Genomic DNA, 19,026 nt, shown 5'->3' on the forward strand with positions numbered 1-19,026 from the left:
GTGCTTCCGCAGAGTCTTGGGCTTGGAGCGAACGGCGAACAACAGCTACTTGCCGCCGGGTCCCTCAGCAAGGCTTTCAGTATCAGTAACTGTCAGGGAAGAAGAGCGAGGCGGTTAGGAGCTGGTGCATCCTTGGCGCCTTGCTGTCCTGGGGCTCCCACGTTCGCGTCATGGGTTCACCATGCCAGGGGCCCCGAAACTAAGCAGACACAGCCAAAAACCCTTGCTGGTAGGAGGGCCGTAGCCTAAGGGATTGGCACTCTAGCCACATACCATCTCCCGGTGTAGGCATCGCTTGGCCTTTGTAACTTCTGGCGCTCAGGCCGGACTACACGAGACATAGGCCACCGTGGCTTTCCCCACCAGGAAAGGAGAGGGTGAGGATGGACAGGTATCCCTGCACCACCGCCCGTGCAATGAATAGGGAGTCTTTGGGGAGGAGCTGTACCCCACTCCTCTCCCTAAACCCCGTGCCTCCTCCCAAGGCTTCCACATCTCTGGGAGGAAGGACGGCAATTGATGGCCCAGTTCTTTCTGGGCGTTGTTTCTCGAGTTCAGGGTAGGCGCCGGTGGCAAGCCATGTCTCCAGCCACGGACAGGTGGCCAAGGAACTCCTTGGACTCAAAGGCTCAGGACAGGCATGCTTTCTGCCCAGACTCCTTCCTCAGAGTGGAGAGCCCTTTCCCTGCCCTAATCTTGTCCTCGTGTCTCCTTAGCAGCCAGGCTTCCGTCGCTCTGCAGTGACAGACGTGTCCCTTTCCTAAAGGCTCTTTCCACAGGCGCCACCGCGCTTCTCTCTCTGAGACAGAGGTGGATCCCCAGGCAAAGAGGATTTCGCTCCATGCGGGTATATTATACCGTGCTGTGGAGACTAGCTCCAGGCAAGCAGCAGGCAGCATCCCACAGGCCTGACTCTGATTTCCAAAGAATGCTGTGCTTTCCCAGAGGGGGATGCCCCGGCAAAGAGGCTTTCCTCTATGCGGGGTTCTCCCATCGTGCTGCGAATAGTAACGCTAAGGCAAGCAAACCAAAAGCAGCCCACAGGAACCGACTCGATTTCCCAGCGACTGCGATGCTTGCGCCTAGGTTTTCCTCCATGGCCCCCCCGCGAACCGACACTTTCACTGCTGCTTCCTCATCAAGGCTTTGGTCGTACGCCTCTTCGCCGGGCAGGGAAGAAGAGCCGCGAGAAGAGCTGGTTGCCTCTTGGGCCTTGCTTTCCAGGGCTCCAAGTTCGACGCCCGGGGGTTCACCGTGCTAAGCCGAACTTAAGCAGACACAGCAACAACCCTTCAGCCGCGCGTGCGTGGCCTAGCATGGCACTACTATGCCTATTAACATCTCCTGGGCGTAAGGTAAGGCTTTTCCTTTTGCTCCGGCGCTCCAGGAGGACTCTGGGCCTAGGGCCAGTGCCTTCACCACCGGAGAGAGGAGGCGACAGCATCCCTGCACACACTGCCCGTGCACTGGCGTTGGGTGATACCGTGGGGTACTCTCTCCACTCCTTCCCTGGGCACACCCCCCTTCCACCGACAACGCTGCCACATCTTGGTGGGAAGACGGTCATCTGACTGCCCGTTCCTCCATGGGGTTGTTTCTGGCGAGTTCCGAGTCCGGCACCTGGTGGCAATGCCCAAGGCTTGGCCCTTTCGACATGTGGCCAAAGAGATGCTGTCCCCTTCTGCACAGGCTTTTTTCTGCCCAGATTCCTTCCTCAGAGTGGAGCACACGCCCCTGCCCTAGTCGTCCCCTCATGTCTCCTTCCCATCCAGGCTTCCATCTCTAGGCCACAGGGAGCGGGTGACACTTGTATTGCCTCCGGCCTGCTGTTCGTGCCACGGCAGGCTAATCCTGATTTCCCGAGCGTTTCCCGACCCCATGGGCCAAGGACTCCTTCTCTTCCCCGGGGGGGGCGGCGTGCGTGCGCCTCCCCACACTTGCTCCTGGGGAGCGCGGGGGGTGACAGACGTGTGCAACCATGCTTCTCTCTCGGGCAGAGGGCAAGAGTATTTTCGTTTCATGCGGGTATGCGGGTGATCTTCCACCGTGCTGCGGAGACTAGCTCAGGCAAGCAGCAGCAGCAGCCCAAAACCTAACTCTGATTTCCCAACGAATACTGTGCTTTCGCAGGGGAGACGCCCCCAGGCAAAGAGGCTTTCGCTGTATGCGGGGTGTTTTTCTCCCACCGCCTGACATGGCTCAGGCAGGCAAGCAGCAGCAGCCCGCAGAACATTTCTCAGCGCATGCTGTGCTTTCGCAGAGGCTTTGGCTTGGAGCGAACAGCACTTCGCCGCTGCTTTGTCCTCAGCAAGGCTTCAGTCGCGTCAGGGAAGAAGAGCAGCCGTATAGCTGGCGCCTCTTGGGCCTTGCTTTCCCGGGCTCCAAGTTCGCGCCCGGGGTTCACACCTGCCTAGCCGAACTAAGCAGACACAGTCACACAACTTTTGCAGTAGCCTGCTGGCGTAGCCTACCATGGCACTCTACGCCAATTACCATCTCCTGGCATAGGTAAGGCTTTGCCTTTTGCTCCGGCGCTCCGTCAGACACTGGGCCTAGGCCAATGCCTTCACCCAGCAGAGAGGAGGCGAGAGGATCCTTGCACACGGCCCGTGCACTTGCATGGGGTACTGTGGGGGACTGCCTCCACTCCTTCCCTGGCACACTCCTTGGCCACCAACAACGCTGCCACACAATCTTGGTGGAGGACGGGTATCTGACTGCCCGTTTCTCCATGGGGTTGTTTCTTCATGGGGTGGGTGAGTTCCGGGGTACGGCACCTGGTGGCCTTGGGCTCAAGGGCTGCCCTTGGGACAGGTGGCCAAGGAGATGCTGTCCCCTTCTCTACCTGCATTCTGGCCCAGACTCCTTCCTCAGAGTGGAGCACGCGCCCCTGCCCTAGTCGACCCCCCTCAGGTCTCTTTCGCATCCAGGTTTCCATCTCTCCGCGCAGGGAGCGGGTGACGCTTGTCTGGCTCCGGCCTGCTTGTTCGTGCCCACGGCAGGCTAATCCAGCTTCCCGAGCGTTTTCCCGACCCCCAGGGCCAACGGCTCCTTCTCTTCCCCGGGGGCGGTGTCCTGCGCCTTCCCTACACTTGCTCCTGGGAGAGCTCGGTGACAGTCCGTGTGCAACATGCTTCTCTCTCAGGCAGAGGGGATGCTAGGGCAAAGAGTATTTCGCTCCATGCGGGTATCTTCCACCGTGCTGTGGAGACTAGCTCCGGCAAGCAGCAGCAGCATCCCCCCAAAACCCAACTCTGATTTCCCAACGAATGCTATAACTTTCCAGAGGGGAGATGCCCGGCAAAGAGGCTTTCGCTGTATGCGGGGTTTCTGCCCCACCAGCGAATACTGGGCTCAGGCAAGCAGCAGCAGCCCGCAGAGAATTTCTCTCAGCGCATGCTGTGCTTCCGCAGAGTCTTTGGCTTGGAGCGAACAGCACTATTCGCCGCTGCTGCTTCCTCAGCAAGGCTTCAGTAACGTCAGGGAAGAAGAGCAGCGGTAGAGCTGGTGCCCTCTTGGGCACTTGCTTTCCTGGGCTCCACGTTCGCGTCCTGGGTTCACCCTGCCAGGCCGAACTAAAGCAGACACAGCCACAACCCTGCAGTAGGGTGCGTAGACCAAGGATGGCACTCTAGCCACACTACCATCTCCCGGTGTAGGCATCGCTTGGCCTTTTACTCTGGCGCTCAGGCAACTCACGAGACAAGGCCAGTGCTTTCCCCACAGGAAAGGAGAGGTGACAGGATCCCTGCACAAAAACACCTCCCGCCCGTGCACTGAATGGGAGCTTTTGGGGAGACTGGCCCCACTACTTCCTTCCCCTAAACCCCGTGCCTCCTCCAAGCTTCCACATTCTGGAGGAAGACGGCCAATCTGATTGCCAGTTTTCTTTCTGGGCGTTGTTTCTCGAGTTCAGGGTAGGCGCCTGGTGGCAAGCCCCATGTCTCCACCACGGGACAGGTGGCCAAGGAACTCCTTGCGACTTCAAAGGCTCAGGACAGGCATGCTTTCTGCCCAGACTACTTCCTCAGAGTGGAGCCCTTTCCCCTGCCCTAATCTTGTCCTCGTGTCTCCTTAGCAGCGCAGGCTTCCGTCGCTCTGACAGTGACAGACGTGTCCCTTTCCTTAAGGCTCTTTCCACAGGCGCCACCGCGCTTTCTCCTCATCTGAGACAGAGGTGATGCCCAGGCCAAGAGGATTTCGCACTTCTCATGGGGGAGCGGGTTTACGTTTGCAACCGTGCTGTCAGGAGACTAGCTCCGGGCAAAAGAGCAGCAGGCAGCATCCACAGGCCCTGACTCTGATTTCCCAAAGAATGCTGTGCTTTCCCACCAAGGGGATGCCCCGGCAAAGATGGCTTCCCCTATGCGGGTTTCAGGCAAGAGCCATCGTGCTGTGAATACTAAGCTAAAGACAAGCTCAACAAAAGCAGCCCACAGAACCGACTAGATTCCCCAGCGACTAGCGATGCTTTCGCAGAGGTTTTCACAGCATGGCCGCGGACCGCACTCCGCTACTGCTCTGCTTCCTCAGCAAGCTGTGGTCGTTCGCTCTTTCGCGGGCAGGGAAGAAGAGCCGCGGGAGAGATGTTTCACTCTTGGGGCTTTGCGTTCCCGAGCTCCAAGTTCGCGCCCGGGGTTCACCTTGCATAAGCCGAACTAAGCAGACACAGACACCACCCTGCAGCCGCGCGTGGGGCCAAGCATGGCACTCTATGCCTACCATTACCGGTATCATTCCTGGCGTAGGTTAGGCTTTTCCTTTTGCTCCGGCGCTCCGGCAGACTCTGGGCCTAGGCCATTGTGCCTTCACCACAGGAGAGAGGAGGCGACAGGATCCCTGCACACTGCCCGTGCACTGCTGGATGCGGTAACCGTGGGGGACTCTCTCCACTCCTTCCCTGGCAATTACCCCCTTCCAACCAAGACAACGCTGCCACATCAATTGGTGGAAGACAGCATCTGACTGTCCCGTTCCTCCATGGGGTTGTTTCTGACGAGTTCCGAGTCCGGCACCTGGTGGCAATGCGCCAGGCTTCCCTTTCGACATGTGGCCAAAGAGATGCTGTCCCCTTCTGCCTGCTTTCTGCCTAGATTCCTTCCTCAGAGTGGAGCACTGCCCCCATGCCCCTAGTCGTGCCCCTCATGTCTCCTTCCCATCCAGGCTTCCATCTCTAGCACAGGGAGCGGGTGAACACCTTGTAATTCCCATTCCGACCTGCTGTTCGTGCCACTGCAGGCTATCCTGATTCCCGAGCGTTTCCCGCACCCCAGGGCCAAGGACTCCTTCTAATTAATTTCCCCGGGGGCGGCGTGCTGCGCCTTCCCCACACTTTGCTCCTGGGGAGCGCGGTGACAGACGTGTGCAACCCATGCTTCTCTCTCGGGCAGAGGGCAAAAGAGTATTTCGTTTCATGCGGGTAATCTTCCAACTCGTGCTGCGGAGACTAGCTCAGGCAAGCAGCGCAGCAGCCCAAAAACCTAACTCTGATTTCCCAACGAATACTGTGCTTTCGCAGGGGAGATCGCCCAGGGCAAAGAGGCTTTCGCTGTATGCGGGGTTTCTCCCACCGCCTGACATGGCTCAGGCAGGCAAGCAGCAGCAGCCCGCAGAACATTTCTCAGCGCATGCTGTGCTTTCGCAGAGGCTTTGGCTTGGAGCGAACAGCACTTCGCCGCTGCTTTCCTCAGCAAGGCTTCAGTCGCGTCAGGGAAGAAGAGCAGCCGTATATAAGCTGGCGCCTCTTGGGGCCTTGCTTTCCCGGGCTCCAAGTTCGCGCCCGGGGTTCACCCTGCCTAAGCCGAACTAAGCAGACACAGTCACAACTTTGCAGTAGCCTGCGTGGCCTACCATGGCACTCTACGCCAATTACCATCTCCTGGCATAGGTAAGGCTTTGCCTTTTGCTCCGGCGCTCCGTCAGACACTGGGCCTAGGCCAATGCCTTCACCAGGCAGAGAGGAGGCGAGAGGATCCTTGCACACGGCCCCGTGCACTGGCATGGGGGTACTGTTGGGGGACTGCCTCCACTCCTTCCCTGGCAACACTCCTTGCCACCAACAACGCTGCCACATCTTGGTGGGAGGACGGTATCTGACTGCCCGTTTTCTCCATGGGGTTGTTGTTTCTGGGGAGTTCCGGGTACGGCACCCCTGGTGGCCTTGGGCTCAAGGCTGCCCTTGGGACAGGTGGCCAAGGAGATGCTGTCCCCTTCATACCTGCACAGGGCCTGCCCAGACTCCTTCCTCAGAGTGGAGCACGCGGCCCCTGCCCTAGTCGACTCCCTCAGGTCTCTTTAGGCATCCAGGTTTCCATCTCTCCCGCGCAGGGAGCAGGGTGACGCTTGTCTTGGCTCCGGCCTGCTGTTCGTGCCACGGCAGGCTATCCAGCTTCCCGAGCGTTTCCCGACCCCAAGGCCAACGGCTCCTTTCTCTTCCCTACCGAGGGGGGCGGTGTCCTGCGCCTTCCCTACACTTGCTCCTGGGGAGCGCCGCGGTGACAGTCGTGTGCAACCATGCTTCTCTCTCAGGCAGAGGGGATGCTAGGGCAAGAGTATTTCGCTCCATGCGGGTATCTTCCACCGTGCTGCGGAGACTAGCTCAGGCAAGCAGCAGCAGCATCCCCAAACCCAACTCTGATTTCCCAACGAATGCTATACTTTCCCAGGGGAGATGCCCAGGCAAAGAGGCTTTCGCTGTATGCGGGGTTCTCCCACCGCGAGGACTGGGCTCAGGCAAGCAGCAGCAGCCCGCAGAGAATTTCTCAGCGAATGCTGTGCCCTTACCGCAGAGGCTTTGGCTTGGAGCGAACAGCACTTCGCCGCTGCTTCCTCAGCAAGCTTCAGTTAACGTCAGGGAAGAAGAGCAGCGGTAGAGCTGGTGCCTCTTGGGCCTTGCTTTCCTGGGCTCCACGTTCGCGTCCTGGGTTCACCCTGCCAGGCCTCAACTAAGCAGACACAGCCACAACCCTGCAGTAGGGTGCGTAGCCAAGGATGGCACTCTAGCCACACTACCATCTGCCCGGTTGTAGGCATATCGCTTGGCCTTTTACTCTGGCGCTCAGGCAGACTCAACGGACAAGGCCAGTGCTTTCCCCCCCCCACAGGAAGGAGAGGTGACAGGATCCCTGCACACCGCCCGTGCACTGAATGGGGAGCTTTGGGGAGACTGGCCCCACTCCTTCCCCTAAAACCCCGTGCCTCCTCCAAGCTTCCAACATCTTCTCGGAGGAAGACGGCATCTGATGGCCAGGTCTTTCTGGGCGTTGTTCTCGAGTTCAGGGTAGGCGCCGGGTGGCAAGCCCATGTCTCCACCACGGACAGGTGGCCAAGGAAACTCCTTGGACTCAAAGGCTCAGGACAGGCATGCTTTTCTGCCCAGACTCCTTCCTCAGAGTGGAGCCCTTTCCCCTGCCCTAATCTTGTCCTCGTGTCTCCTTAGCAGCCAGGCTTCCGTCGCTCTGCAGTGACAGACGTGTCCCTTTCCTTAAGGCTCTTTCCACAGGCGCCACCGCGCTTCTCTCTCAGACAGAGGTGATGCCCAGGCAAAGAGGATTTCGCTCCATGCGGGATTTTATTACACCGTGCTGTGGAGACTAGCCTCCGGCAAGCAGCAGGCAGCATCCCACAGATCCTGCCTCTGAACTGATTTCCAAAGAATGCTGTGCTTTCCCAGAGGGGATGCCCCGGCAATGAGGCTTCCCTCTATGCGGGTTTCTCCCATCGTGCTGTGAATACTAGGGACTAAGGCAAGCAACAAAAGCAGCCCACAGACTACCGACTCGATTTCCCAGCGACTGCGATGCTTTCGCAGAGGGTTTCAGCATGGCGCGACCGCACTCAGCTAATGCTTCCTCAGCAGGCTTGTGGACAACTCGTTCGCTCTTCGCGACAGGAAGAAGAGCCGCGGGAGAGCGTTTGCAACATCTCTGGGCTTTGCTTTGTTCCGGAGCTCCAAGTTCGCGCCCGGGGTTCACCTTGCTAAGCCGAACTAAGCAGACACAGAGACACCACCCTGCAGCCGCGCGTGGGGCCAAGCAATGGCACTCTATGCCTATTACCATCTCCTGGCGTAGGTAAGGCTTTTCCTTTTTGCTCGCGGCGCTCCGGCAGACTCTGGGCCTAGGCCAGTGCCTTCACCACAGGAGAGAGGAGGCGACAGGATCCCTGCACACTGCCCGTGCACTGGGATGCGGTACTGTGGGGGACTCTCTCCACTCCTTCCCTGGCACACGACCCCTTCCACCGACAACGCTGCCACATCTTGGTGGAAGACAGCATCTGACTTGCCCGTTCCTCCATGGGGTTGGTTCTGCGAGTTCAGTCCGAGTCCGGCACCTGGTTGCAATGCCCAGAGCTTCCCTTTCGACATGTGGCCAAAGAGATGCTGTCCCCTTCTGCCTTGCTTCTGCCCAGATCCTTCCTCAGAGTGGAGCACACGCCCCTGCCCTAGTCGTCCCCTCATGTCTCCTTCCCATCCAGGCTTCCATCTCTAGGGCACAGGGAGCGGGTGACAACTTGTATTGCCTCCGACCTGCTGTTCGTGCCACGGCAGGCTATCCTGATTTTCCCGAGCGTTTCCCCGACCCAATTGCCAAGTGACTCCTTCTCTTCCCCGGGGGCGGCGTGCTGCGCCTTCCCCACACTTGCTCCTGGGGAGCGCGGTGACAGACGTGTGCAACCATGCTTCTCTCTCGGGCAGAGGGCAAAGAGTATTTCGTTCAATTCATGCGGGTATCTTCCACCGTGCTGCGGAGACTAGCTCAGGCAAGCAGCAGCAGCAGCCCAAAACCTAACTCTGATTTCCCAACGAATACTGTGCTTTCGCAGGGGAGACGCCCAGGCAAAGAGGCTTTCGCTGTATGCGGGTTTCTCCCACCGCCTGACATGGCTCAGGCAGGCAAGCAGCAGCAGCCCGCAGAACATTTCTCAGCGCATGCTGTGCTTTCGCAGAGGCTTTGGCTTGGAGCGAACAGCACTTCGCCGCTGCTTCCTCAGCAAGGCTTCAGTCGCGTCAGGGAAGAAGAGCAAGCCGTACTAGCTGGCGCCTCTTGGGCCTTGCTTTCCCGGGTCTCCAAGTATCGCGCCCGGGGTCAAACACACCTTGCTAAGCCGAACTAAGCAGACACAGTCACAACCTTGCAGTAGCCTGCTTGGCCTACCATGGCACTCTACGCCTATTACCATCTCCTGGCATAGGTAAGGCTTTGCCTTTGCTCCGGCGCTCCGTCAGGACTCTGGCCTAGGCCAATGCCTTAACCAGGCAGAGAGGAGGCGAGAGGATCCTTGCACACGGCCCGTGCACTTGCATAGGGGTACTGTGGGGGGACTGCCTCCACTCCTTCCCTGGCACACTCCTTGCCACCAACAACGCTTGCCACATCTTGGTGGAGGACGGTATCTGACTGCCCGTTTCTCCATGGGGTTGTTTCTCCTGGGGTTGTTGTTTCTGGGAGTTCCGGGTACGGCACCTGGTGGCCTTGGGCTCAAGGCTGCCCTGGGACAGGTGGCCAAGGAGATGCTGTCCCCTTCTACCTGCATTCTGCCCAGACTCCTTCCTCAGAGTGGAGCACGCGCCCCTGGCCCTAGTCGACCCCTCAGGTCTCTTTCGCATCCAGGTTTCCATCTCTCCGCGCAGAGAGCGGGTTGACGCTTGTCTGGCTCCGGCCTGCTGTTTCGTGCCACGGCAGGCTATCCAGCTTCCCGAGCGTTTCCCGACCCCAAGGGCCAACGGCTCCTTCTCTTCCCCGGGGGCGGTGTCCTGCGCCTTCCCTACACTTGCTCCTGGGGAGCGCGGTGACAGTCGTGTGCAACCATGCTTCTCTCTCAGGCAGAGGGGATGCTAGGGCAAAAGAGTATTTCGCTCCATGCGGTATATCTTCCACCGTGCTGTGGAGACTAGCTCAGCAAGCAGCAGCAGCATCCCCAACCCAACTCTGATTTCCCAACGAATGCTATACTTTTCCCAGGGGAGATGCCCAGGCAAAGAGGCTTTCGCTGTATGCAGGGTTCTAGGCCTGCCAAGCGAGACTGGGCTCAGGCAAGCAGCAGCAGCCCGCAGAGAATTTCTCAGCGCATGCTGTGCTTCCGCAGAGTCTTTGGCTTGGAGCGAACAGCACTTCGCCGCTGCTTCCTCAGCAAGGCTTCAGTAACGTCAGGGAAGAAGAGCAGCGGTAGAGCTGGTGCCTCTTGGGCCTTGCTTTCCATGGGCTCCACGTTCGCGTCCTGGGTTCACCCTGCCAGGCCGAACTAAGCAGACAACCAGCCAAACCCTGCAGTAGGGTGCGTAGGCCAAGGATGGCACTCTAGCCACACTACCATCTCCCGGTTTGTAGGCATCGCCTTGGCCTTTTTACTCTGGTGCTCAGGCAGACTCACGGACAAGGCCAGTGCTTTCCCCACAGGAAAGGAGAGGTGACAGGATCCCTGCACACCGCCCGTGCACTGAATGGGAGCTTTGGGGAGACTGGCCCCACTCCTTCCCCTAAACCCCGTGCCTCCTCCAAGGCTTCCACATTCTGGAGGAAGACGGCATCTGATGGCCAGTTCTTTTCTGGGCGTTGTTTCTCGAGTTCAGGGTAGGCGCCGGTGTGGCAAGCCCATGTCTCCACCACGGACAGGTGGCCAAGGAACTCCTTTGACTCAAAGGCTCAGGACAGGCATGCTTTCTGCCCAGACTCCTTCCTCAGAGTGGAGCCCTTTCCCCTGCCCTAATCTTGTCCTCGTGTCTCCTTAGCAGCCAGGCTTCCGTCGCTCTGCAGTGACAGGACGTGTCCCTTTCCTTAAGGCTCTTTCCACAGGCGCCAGGGCGCCTTCCCCACCGCGCTTCTCTCTCTGAGACAGAGGTGATGACGCCAAAGAGGATTTCGCTCCCATGCGGGTATATTACACCGTGTTGTGGAGACTAGCTTTGTGATGGTTAAAAAATAGGCAGCATCCCAGAGACCGGAGTCTGATTTCTGAAAGCATGCTGTGCTTTCCCCAGAAGGGATGACCTGACAAAGAGGCTTTCGCTCTATGCGGATTTCTCCAGCCATGCTGCGAATACTAGGCTAAGGCAAGCAACAAAAGCAGCCTTCCACAGAACCGACTCTGATTTCCCAGCGACTGCTATGCTTTTTCGCAGAGGTTTTCAGCTTGGCGCAAACCGCACTTCGCTGCTGTTTGCCTCAGCAAGGCTTTGGGTGTTCGCTCTGTCGCATCAGGGAAGAAGAGCTGCGGGAGAGCTGGTGCCCCTTGGGCCTTGCTTTCCCGAGCTCCATTTTGGCGCCTTGGGTTCACCCTGCCAGCCCGAATTAAGCAGACCACAGCCACAACCCTGCAGCAGCTTGCGTGGCCTAGCATGGCACTCTATGCACACTACCATCTCCCGGTGTGTAGGCAACGGGGCTTCTCCTTGGCACTGGCCGTTCAGGCGACTCGCGGACTAGGTCAGTGCCTTCCTCACAGAAGAGGAGAGGCGACAGGATCACTGAACACTGCCTGTTCCTGGAATGGGGAGCTCTCGGGGTTTGTCCCTACTCTTTTCCCGGCACACCCCCCTGCCACCCATAACGCTGTCACATCTTGGAGGAAGATGGCATCTGACTGCCCATTTCTCGAGGGAACTGTTTCTGCAAGTTCCGGGTATGGCGCCTGGTAGCAAGCCCAAGTCGGCCCTACGGACAGGTGGTCAAGGAGATGCTGTCCCCTTGGGACCAGATGCACAGGACAGGCCTGCCTTCTGCCCAGACTCCTTCATCAGAGTGGAGCACGCATCCCTGCCCTAGTCGTCCCCTCATGTCTCCTTAGCAGCCAGGCTTCTGTCTCTCCGCACAGGCAGCGGGTGACACATGTCTTGCCACCGGCCTTCTGTTCCTGCAGGCTCTGCTGATTCCGGACCGTTTCCCGACCACAAGGCCAACGGCTCCTTCTCTTCTCTGGGGGCGGCGTGCTTCGCCTTCCCCAGACTTGCTCCTGGGGAGCGCGGTGACAGAGGTGTCCCTTTCCTTAAGGCCCTTTCAGATGTGCAACCACGATTCTCTCTTTGGCAAAGGGGTGCTGGGGCAAAGAGGATTTTGCTCCATGCGGGTATCTTCCACTTTGCTGCAGAGACTAGCTCAGGCATTCAGCAGCAGCATCCCACACATCTGATTCTGATTTCCCAAGGAATGCTGTGCTTCCCCAGAGGAGATGTCCGGGCAAAGAAGCTTTCACTGTATGCGGGTTTCTCCCACCGCAAGACTGGGCTCAGGCAAGCAGCAGCAGCAGCCCACTGAACAGACTCTGATTTCTCATCGAATGTTGTGCTTTCGCAGAGGCTTTGGCTTGGAGCGAACAGCACATCGCCGCTGCTTCCTCAGAAAGGCTGCAGTCGCGTCAGGGAAGAAGAGCCTCGGGAGAGCTGGTGCCTCTTGGGCCTTGCTTTCCCGGGCTCCAAGTTCACATCCTGTGTTCATCCTGCCAAGCCGAAATAAGCAGACACAGCCTCGACCCAGCAGCAGCGTGCATGGCCTAGGATGGACTCTGCTCACAATGCCCATCTCTCGGCGTAGGCAAGGCCTGCCCTTTTGCTCTGGTGTTCCGGTGGACAGGGTCTATGCCAGTGCCTTCCCCAACCTTGAGGAGACGTGACAGGATCACTGCACACCGCTCATGCCCTGGGATGGGGAGTAATGGGTAACTGTCCCAGTTTCCCCGGGACTCCCCCTGCCTCCGCCAATGCTGCCACATCCTGGAGGAAGACGGCATCTGATTGCCCGTTCCTCCAGGAGGTGTTTCTGCGAGTTCAGGGCCGCAAGCTTGGTGGGAAGCCCACTTCTGCCTCTGGATATGAGGTCAAGGAGATGCTGTCCCCTTGGGACCAGTGGCACAGAAAAGGCCTTACTTCTGCCCAGACTCCTTCCTCAGATTGGAGCACTCTCCCCTGCCCAATCGTCCCTTCGTGTCTCCTTAGCAGCCAGGCTTTGTCTCTCTGCACAGGGAGTGGGTGACACTTGTCTTGCCACCGGCCCACTGTTCCTGCCAGGGCCAGTCCCCTGCTTCATGACCGTTTCTCGACCACAAGGCCAATGGCTCCTTCTCTTCTCCTGGGGCAGCGTGTTGCTCTCTCCCCAGACAGGCTCCTGGGGAATGCAGTAACAGACATGTCCATTTCCTTAAGGCTGTTTCCACAGGCGCAACCACGGTTCTCTCTCAGGCAGAGCGGATGCCCAAAGAGGCTTCGCTCCACGTGGGTTTATTACACTGTGCTGTGGAGTCTTGCTCAGGCAAGCAGCAGCAGCATCCCACAGACACGACTCTGATTTCCCAAAGAATGCTCTGCTTTCCCAGAGGGGATGCCCGGGCAAAGAGGCTTTCGCTCTATGAGAATTTCTCCCGCCATGCTGCAAATACTAGGCTAAGGCAAGCAGCAACAGCAGCCCACAGAACCGACTCTGATTTCCCAGCGACTGCTATGCTTTCACAGAGGCTTTCAGCTTGGCGTGAAAGGCACTTCGTTGCTGCTTCCTCAGCAGGGCTTTGGGTGTTCTCTCTGTCGCCTCAGGGAAGAAGAGCTGCGGCAGAGCTGGTTACACTTGGCCCTGATTTCCCGGCTCCATGTTCATGCCCAGGGTTCACCCTGCCAGGCTGAACTAAGCAGACACAGCCACATTCCTGCAGCAGCGTGCCTGGTCTAGGATGGCACTCAATCCACACTACCATCTCCCGGTGTAGGCAACGCTTGACCCTTTGCACTGGCCCTCGGGCCGACTCGCGGACAAGGCCAGTGCCTTCCCCACAGGAGAGGAGAGGCAACAGGATCCCTGAACACCGCCTGTTCAGTGGAATGGGGAGCTTTGGGGGATTTCCCCACCCCTTCCCTGGCACACCCCTGCCACCCATAACGCTGTCACATCTTGGAGGAAGATGGCATCTGACTGCCCATTTCTCGAGGGAACTGTTTCTGCAAGTTCTGGATATGGCGCCTGGTAGCAAGCCCAAGTCGGCCCTACGGACAGGTGGTCAAGGAGATGCTGTCCCCTTGGGACCAGATGCACAGGACAGGCCTGCCTTCTGCCCAGACTCCTTCATCAGAGTGGAGCACGCATCCCTGCCCTAGTCGTCCCCTCATGTCTCCTTAGCAGCCAGGCTTCTGTCTCTCCGCACAGGGATCGGGTGACACTTGTCTTGCCATCGGCCTGCTGTTCCTGCCAGGGCAGGCTATCCTGAGCTTCCCCGACCTTTTCCCGACCACTAAGGCAACGGCTCCTTCTCTTCTCTGGGGGCGGCGTGCTTGCTGCGCCTTGCCCAGACTTGCTCCTGGGGGGAGCGCGTGGTGACAGACGTGTGCAACCACGCTTGTCTCTCAGATCTCAAATACACAACATAACCCTACACCTAAAGGAGTTGCAGAAAGAACAACAAGAAAGCCTAAACCCAGCAGGAGAAGAGGAATAATAAGGATCAGAGCAGAAATCAATGAAATAGAAAACAATAAACAAACAACAAAAAACAAAACACAAAATAAAAACCACAAAACAAACAACAACACCAACAAAAAAGAACAATAGAACAAATCAACGAAACTAGGAGCTGGTTCTTTGAAAGAATTAATAAGATTGATAAACCCCTTTCCAGATTATCAAAAAGAAAAGAGAACGAACCCAAATAAATAAAATCATGAATGAAAAAGAGGAGGAGAGATCACAACCAACACCAAAGAAATACAAACAATTATAAGAACATACTATGAGCAACTCTACGCCAACAAATTCAACAATCTGGGAAAAGAAATGGATACATTCCTAGAGACATATAAACTACCACAACTGAACCAGGAAGAAATATAGAAAACCTGAACAGACCCATAACCAGTACGGAGATTAAAACAGTCATCAAAAATCTCCAAACAACAAAAGCCCGGGCCAGATGGCTTCCCAGGGGAATTCTACCAAACACATTAAAAAGAATTAATTCCTATTCTCATGATACTGTTCCAAAAAAAATAGAAATGGAAGGAAAACTTCCATACTCTTTTTTTACTGAGGCCAGCATCACCTTGATCCCAAAACCAGACAAGGATCCCATCAAAAAAAAGAGAACTACAGACCAATATCCTTGATGAACACAGATGCGAAAATTCTCACCAAAATACTAGCCAATAGGATTCAACAGTACATTAAAAGGATTATTCACCACGACCAAGTGGGATTTTTCCAGGGCTACAAGGTTGGTTCAACATCTGCAAATCAATCAATGTGATACAACACATCAATAAAAGAAAGAACAAGAACCATATGATACTCTCCATAGATGCTGAAAAAGCATTTGACAAAGTGCAGTATCCCTTCCTGATTAAAACTCTTCAAACTGTAGGGATAGAGGGCACATATATATCAATATTATCAAAGCCATCTATGAAAAACCCACTGCAAATATCATTCTCAATGGAGAAAAACTGAATACTTTTCCGCTGAGGTCAGGAACACGGCAGGGATGTCTGTTATCACCACTGCTATTCAACATCGTACTAGAAGTCCTAGCCTCAGCAATCAGACAACAAAAAGAAATTAAAGGCATCCAAATTTTGCCAAATTGGCAAAAGAGAAGTCAAACTATCCCTGTTTGCAGATGATATGATACTGTATGTGGAAAACTTAAAGGACTCCACTCCAAATCTGCTATAACTTGTATAAGGAATTCTGTAAAGTGTCAGGATATAAAATCAATGCACAGAAATTGGTTGCATTTTTTTTATACCAACAAGACTGAAGAAATAGAAATTAAGGAGTGAATCCCATTTACAATTGCACCCCAAACCCTAAGATACCTAGGAATAACACTAACCAAAGAGACAAGAATCTATACTCAGAAAACTCTAAAGTACTCATGAAAGAAATTGAAGAAGACACAAAGAAATGGAAAAATGTTCCATGCTCCTGTATTGGAAGAACAAATATTGTGAAAATGTCTATGCTACCTAAAGCAATCTACACATTTAATGCAATCCCTATCAAAATCCCATCCATTTTTTTCAAAGAAATGGGACAAATAATCCTAAAATATATATGGAACCAGAAAATACCTCGAATAGCCAGAGGAATATTGAAAAAGAAAGCCAAAGTTGTTGGCATCACAATTCCAGACTTCAAGCTCTATTACAAAGTTGTCATCATCAAGATAGTAGGGAACTGTCACAAAAACAGACATAGATCAATGGAACAGAATAGAGAGCCCAGATATACACCCTCAACTCTATGGCCAACTAATCTTAAACAAAGCAGGAAGGAATGTCCAATGGAAAAAAAGACAGCCTCTTCAAAAATGGTGTTGGGAAAATTGAACAGCCACATGCAGAAAAATGAAATTGGACCATTTCCTTACACCATACATGAAAATAGACTGGAAATGGATGAAGAAGCATAATGTGAGAAAGGAATCCATCAAAATCCTTGAGGAGAGAACAGGTAGCAGCACCTCTTTGACCTTTGACCTCAGCAGCAGCAACTTCTTTTAGGAACATCGCCAAAGGGCAAGGGAAGCAAGGGCATGAATGAACTATTGGATTTCATCAGATCAAAAAGCTTTTGCACAGCATAGGAAACAGTTAACAAAGCCAAAAGATGACTGTCAGATAAAGGGCCAGTATCCAAAATCTAAAAAGAGCTTATCAAACTCAACACCCTAAGAACAAATAATCCAATGAAGAAATGGGTAGAGGACATGAACAGACATTTCTGCAAAGAATACATCCAAATGGCCAACAGACACATGAAAAAATGCTCCACATCACTCGGCATCAGGGAAATACAAATCAAAACCAGAATGAGATACCACCTCACCCCTTCAGAATGGCTAAATGAACAAGTCCGTCAATGACAGATGCTGGCCTGTATGTGGAGAATGGGCAACCCTCCTACACTGTACGTGGGAATGCAAGCTGGTGCATCCAGTCTGGAAAACAGCGTGGAGGTGCCTCAAAAAGCTGAAAATAGAACTACCCTATGACCCATTGCTTGTAGTACTGGGTATATACCCTACAGGTACAAACGTGGCATTCTGAAGGGGCACATGCACCCAAATGTCTACAATAGTTAAGCTATGGAACGAACCTAAATGTCCTTCAACAGATGAATCAATAAATAAGATGTGGTATATATGTACAATGGAATACTATGCAGCCATCAAAAGAAATGAAATCCTGCTATTTGTGATGATGTGGATGGAACTAGAGGGTATTATGCTTGGCGAAATAAATAAATCTGAGAAAGACAACTATCATATGATCTCCCTGATATGATGAAGTGGAGATGCAACATAGGCGGTTTCGGGCGTATGAAAAGAAAAATAAAAGAAGATGGGATTGGGAGGGAGACAAACCATAAAAGACTGAATCTCACAAAACAGACTGAGGGTTGCTGGGGAGAGGTGTGTTGGGAGAGGATGGTGGGGGTATGGACATTGGGGAGGGCAGATGCTATGGTGAGTGATGGTGAGTGCTGTGAAATGTGTAAACCTGGTGATTCACAGACCTGTACCCCTAGGGATAAAAACACATTATATGTTTATAAAAAATTTTTAAAAATAATTTAAAAATCCTTTAAAGAAAAAACACATATTGCAAGCCCAGAGCTAATCTCATATTCAATCAAAAACGTTTGAAAGTTTTCCCCTTAAAGATCAGAATAAAGACAAGTGTGTCCACTTTCACTACTCTCATTTGACATAGTACTGGATGTCCTAGCCAGAGAAACAAGGAACACAAAGAAATAAGAGACTCCAAAAAAAAAAAAAAAAAAAAGGAAGAAGTAAAATTTTCTTTTTTTGGATAACATGAACTTACATGTTAAAAAATCCTAAAAACTTCACAAAAAAATTTGAATAAACAAATTTAGTAAAGCTGCCAAATACAAGATCAATATATAAAAGGCAAGAATTTTGTTTTGTTTCATTTTTTTTTAATATGGAATGCTTCCCAGTTTTTCATGTCATCCTTGTTCAGTGATCACGCTAATCTTCTCTGCATCATTCCAATTTTAGTATATGTGCTGCCAAAGTAAGCACAAGACAGGAGCATTTTAACACTCTAATGATGAACTATCTGAAAAAATAAAGAAAACAATCTAATTCACAATAGCATCAAAAATAATAAAATACTTAGGAATAGATTTAACTAAGAAGATGAAAGATCTGTACTCCATAAACTATGACATTGATAAAGAAATTGAAGGAGACACAAATGGAAAGATAGCTCATATTTATGAATGGTAAGAATTAACATTGTTAAAATGTCCATACTACCGAAAACCATCTGTAAATCCAATTCCTATCAAAAATCCAATGTTAGGGGCGCCTGGGTGGCTCAGTGGGTTAAGCCGCTGCCTTCGGCTCAGGTCATGATCCCAGGGTCCTGGGATCGAGCCCCGCATCAGGCTCTCTGCTCAGCAGGAAGCCTGCTTCCTCTTCTCTCTCTGCCTGCCTCTCTGCCTGCTTGTCATCTCTCTCTGTCAAATAAATAAATTAAAAATCTTTTAAAAAATCCAATATTATTTTTTTACAGAAGTAAGTAAAGAATCCTAAAATTTATATGAGACCATAAAAGACAACAAATAATCAAAGCAGTTCTGAGAAAGAATGAAGAAGAGAAATTACACTTCTTGATTTGAAACTATACTACAAAGCCCTCGTACTCAAAACAATAAAGTATACTGGCATAAAAACAGACCAATAAACAAGTAGAACAGAATTGAGAGTCCAGAAATAAATCCTTTCATACAGTCACCTAATATTTGACAGGGGCCCACATATGTAATGGGTAAAGATAGTCTATTCAATAAATGATATTTAAAACTGAATAGTCACATAAACAGTATGAAACTGGAACTACTTATATCACTCATAAGTCTTAACTTGAAATAGATTAAAGACTTAAAGGTGATGCATGAAACTAAATTTCCTAAAAGAAAACATAGGAAAAATTCTCCTTGACATTGGTCTTGCCAATAGTTTTTTGGATACCAGACCAAAAACACAAGCAAAAAAAGCAAAAATAAATAAATGGTATTACCT

General features: G+C 53.1%; 1 non-coding gene across 1 annotated transcript; it reads right to left on the bottom strand.

Annotated features, from left to right (window-relative positions):
• Window positions 1-17,914: 17,914 nt before the first annotated feature.
• LOC123388931 lies at window positions 17,915-18,021 on the bottom strand. The gene has a single exon (XR_006603439.1). It is a non-coding gene; the product is annotated as a U6 spliceosomal RNA (small nuclear RNA).
• Between the last annotated feature and the right edge of the window lie 1,005 nt (window positions 18,022-19,026).

Source organism: Mustela putorius, unplaced genomic scaffold (assembly GCF_011764305.1).
Source record: "Mustela putorius furo isolate JIRA1106 unplaced genomic scaffold, ASM1176430v1.1 tig00003924_pilon_pilon_pilon, whole genome shotgun sequence".
NCBI lineage: Eukaryota > Metazoa > Chordata > Mammalia > Carnivora > Mustelidae > Mustela > Mustela putorius.